This window comes from Dipodomys ordii, unplaced genomic scaffold (genome assembly GCF_000151885.1).
Source record: "Dipodomys ordii isolate 6190 unplaced genomic scaffold, Dord_2.0 Scaffold30, whole genome shotgun sequence".
Taxonomy (NCBI): Eukaryota; Metazoa; Chordata; class Mammalia; order Rodentia; family Heteromyidae; genus Dipodomys; species Dipodomys ordii.
The window spans coordinates 1,798,814-1,803,502 of NW_012267246.1; positions in this window are offsets into that span (position 1 = coordinate 1,798,814).

Sequence of the window (4,689 nt, forward strand, 5' to 3'; positions counted from 1 at the left end):
CCACACAGGACTGCCCTCCAACCCTGCACAGCCCACACCACACGGGACAGCCCTCCAACCCTGCACAGCCCACACCACACAGGACAGCCCTCCAACCCTGCACTGCCCACACCACATGGGACAGCCCTCCAACCCTGCACAGCCCATACCACACGGGACAGCCCTCCAACCCTGCACTGCCCACACCACACGGGACAGCCCTCCAACCCTGCACTGCCCACATCACACGGGACAGCCCTCCAACCCTGCACAGCCCATACCACACGGGACAGCCCTCCAAACACACACAGCCCACAGCAGATGGGACAGCCTTCCAAACACACACAGCCCACACAACACAGGACAGCCTTCCAAACACACACAGCCCACACCACACGGGACAGCCCTCCAACCCTGCACAGCCCACAGCAGACGGGACAGCCCTCCAACCTTGCACAGACCACAGCAGACGGGACAGCCTTCCACCCCTGCACAGCCCACACCACAAGGGACAGCCCTCCAACACTGCAAGGCAGCCCAAGACATTGCCCCACAACCTTAGCACTCACACAACTCCACCTCAAGCTCAACCAAGGCCCTCAGTTCAATAACTGGGGCAGGAGTGGGAGACAGACAGGCAGGCAGGCAGACAGAGATAGAGAAGAAAGGGAAGGAGGGAAGGAAGAAAGGTAAAGAAATAAGGGAGGGAAGGAAGGAGAGAGGGGAAAGGGAAGGAAGGGAGGAAAGGGAAGGGAAGGAAGGAGGGAAAAGGGAAGAAAGAAGGGAGGGAGAAAGGAAAGGCAGGGAGGGAGGGAAAGAAGGGAGGGAAGGAAGGAAAGAAGAGAGGAAGGGAAGGAAGGGAGGGAGGGAAGAAAGGGAAAGAGGGAAGGAAAGAAAGAAGGGAAGGAAGGGAGGGAAGGAAGGGAAGGAGGGAGAGAAAGGAGGGAAAGTTCATTTTTAGACATAACAACTTGTACATCTCATTGTTGTAATGGGTCCACCTGTATCCCTATTTAAATGATTTGTTTTTTCCCTTCCCCTCCACAAATTATACCAATATCAAATACAGTGAAAGCAGGGGTTATACTGTGGGGGAGGGACATACAAAGCAACAAAGAAATCATCTTATAAATATGTTAGAAACAATTGCAAGAAAAAAAACATTTGAATACTTATCTTGGGGTTCATTTCACCTAACATCAACTTATCTGACCGTTTCTGCTTGTCTCAGACATATACTAGATATTGCAAATAAGGGAAACCATGGGACCTATGTTTCTTTGGGCCTGGCTTACTTCACTTAATATAATTTTTTCCAAGTCTTTCCATTTCCTAATAAATGGGGCAATGTCATTCTTTCTGATGGAGGCATAGAATTCCATTGTGTATATATACCACATTTTCTTGATCCATTCATCTACTGAGGGGCATCTGGGTTGGTTCTATATCTTAGCTATGGTAAATAATGCTTCAATAAACATAGTTGTGCTGGTAGCTTTAGTGTGGTCTTGTTTGTAAACATTTGGGTAAATGCCCAAAAGTGGGATTGCTGGGTCATAGGGGAGCTCTATGTGGAGTCACCTGAGAAACCTCCATACTGCTTTCCAAAGTGGCTGAACAAGTTTACACTCCCACTAACAATGCAGTAGGGTTCCCTTCTGTCCATATCCCCTCCAGCATCTGTTGTTATTAGAGTTCTTGATTATAGCCATTCTAACTGGAGTGAGGTGGTATCTGAGTGTTGTTTTGATCTGTATTTCTTTTATGGCTAGGGAGGTTGAGCATTTCTTCATGTGTTTGTTGGCCATCCTTCTTTCCTCTTCAGAGAAGTTTCTCTTTAAATCTTTAGCCCACGTATTTATTGGGCAGTTGTTTCTTTGAGGATTTGTTGTTGGGGGATTTAATTTTTTGAGTTCCAGGTATATTTTAGATATGAGACCCTTATTCATTGTATGGCTAGTGAAGAACTTCTCCCAATCCATGGACTTTCTATTGATCTTGCTAACTATGTCCTTTGCCATGCAGAAGCTCTGCAATTTCATGCAATCCCATTTGTCCAACCTTTTTTTTGATTTGTTGTGTTTTATTATCTTACGTTTCAGACTACACCACAGGTGCAGAGGTCACAGAGAAAGCCCTGCCCCCCAGTGAACTTGCCCAGGGACAATTCTGAGTTGCCTGTTCATCTTTGCCTCTTTTTCTCCCTCCCTCCCTTCCCTTCTCCTTTCCTCCCTCCCTCCCTTCCTTCCTCCTTCATTTTCCCCTCCCCCTTTCCCTCCCTTTTTTCCTCCCTCCCTCTCTCCTTCCTAAAAGAGATCTCCATCTTTGTCCTGCATCTATAAGCACCAGGTGTTTCATCCGTACACAGCGACTTCTGCCCCACCGAGAGTGCTGCGTGGATTGTGAGTGGCAGGCCAGGCCGTGGCACTGCGTCCTTCTACATTTCTTCACCGGAACATAATGCATCCTCAGGGTTAATGCTAGAAAGGTTTTCCAACAACAGACTGAGTTTTCTGCATCCTTTGGAAGCCCAGCTGCTCAACACAAATAACACAAAGGAGAGCTAAATATAGCGCCAAAGGCAGCTCTTCTGAGTCTAGTCCTTAATCCGTCCAGACAAGTGCCTTTGAGTACCTTGGCACAGGCAGAGAGGTGGCTTTTGCCCCGATTTTCACATTATGTAACCACTACAACCTCCTCCTCTCCTCTCCTTCTCCCACCTCCTCAGCTCCTCTCCCTGCTTTCCTACTGAAATCCCCTTCTAGATCCTTCCTAAGGTCTAGGCCTCAGGCTCTAAAAAGAGATGCTATGTCCCTCAATTAGGATAACAGAGCATCTGCTGTGTCTCAGACACTGTACTAATGAATGGAACCCGGGACCCTTGGGATCTAGTAGGGAAGTCAGCACGCATTTTCTGGAAAGTGTCAGACCATTCATGCGCTAGGCAGGCAGGACGTCCACATCTGCAGCATCCTGAGCTGCCCACTGCATGGTGTCTGCTCTAAAAGCCCTGCATGGAGGAGAAGCCCCCACCGGCTGGGCCTGTGCAGGACCAGGCAGGAGCAGAGTTACAGGGCAGCCAACGTAGCTCACACAGCCTGCATCGGGTTCATCAGTGCTGCTCACTGAACTCAGCAGAGATACAGGGTGGGTTCGCATGGCCAATATATCAGGTGAGACCGAGGACCTGTCGGGTACCACATGGCATCTTCCAGAAAGAAGGATCTAGAAATCACTGTGAATGAGCGGTGGAAGAGGAGGCAGCCGTGTGGGCCCTGTCAGGGGACTGTGTGTGTGCTCAGCAGAGAGGACTTGTAAATAAGAAGTATAGAAAAAAGATGTCCAAATAATCCCACAGCCAACGATGACTGGTGTGAAGAGGGCGAGGTGTGAACCTCGGCGCGGACTTCATGCTCCTGTGAAGCACTGGGGAACGCTGTCCATTGAGTGAGACAAACAGCTCCTTCTCATGGCAGTCAACACAGACCTGACCGGGCTTTCCTGCTGAACCATGCCTCTGGACTTTCTGTGTTTTTGAGATAAAAGTCTCACTTCTTTTCCTAGGCACATGCCTGGACTGTGGTCCGCTGATGTTAGCCTCCCACTGTGGCTGGGCTGACAGGTGGGCACCTCCACAAGTTCAAGATGGAGTCTCCCAGAGCTTTCTGTCTGAGCTGCCTGGGCTGTGATCCACAGCCTCCAGGCAGCTGGGAACGGTGGCGTTAAGTCACCCAGCCCTGGCTCAGGCTGGGGATGCTTTCAAATCAGCCGTGGACCAGAATACGTGTAGGTCATTTTCCTTTCCTTTCTATCATAAAAAGTCCTTCCCATAACTTTCTTATATAGATATATCTTTCTGGAAAGATATATTTTCCAGGATGAGGCCACTGACCTGAAGATTGATCTTCTGTCAGTCTGCCCCACAGAGAGGTGACAGTGATTCAGACTCCATCAGTGAGGTATAAACACATTGTTTGCCCACACCTTGGCTGACACCCACATCCCTCCTCCCCACTCCCTCCCTCCCTTCCTGCTTTTGTGCTTTAACAATCTGGTAAGGTAATACAACCTGTATCTCCATTCGTTCATTGTTTCATTCACCCATGAAGTGGTGGGGATGAAAGTTAGTATGTTACCCAAATGTTTAACACTGATCTTCATCCTTAGCCCTCATTTAGTTTTTGAAAGCATGAGAATCTCTTAGTCTCTGCTCTTGTATGTTTAATAGAAACATCAGGTCTTCAGATGATCCCAAAGAAATGTATTATCTCCAGCGAGGTTCCAATGGGCTAAATTGACACCATTTGGCTGAGGGCTAGAAGCAGGGGCACATGGGATTTGAAGGAATAAGCACATGTGGAGATGGCACAAACCACATGCAGGTAATTCTCTGGAGCGAGGCTGGGCCTGCAGAACAGAATCGCTACTCTCCTTCTGCATATGCGCCCTAATTAATGAGTGTTAGGCTCATTACTGTCAGCTAAGGACCCAACTTCCTGCTTCCCTAGAGTTCTCCATCCTTTCTCTCATGCTCAGCTTAGTTTGGACTTGGGTTACTGGGTAACTAGGTGAGGGGTAAATATACCAGGGTACTTAGAGGAAACACGCAAGTGGAAAACTGATGTAGATGTCAAACCCCAGGAAAGGAAGGAAGAGGCACAGAATGGATGTGTGTGTGTGTGTGTGGGGGTGGGTGTGTGCAAGCACGCA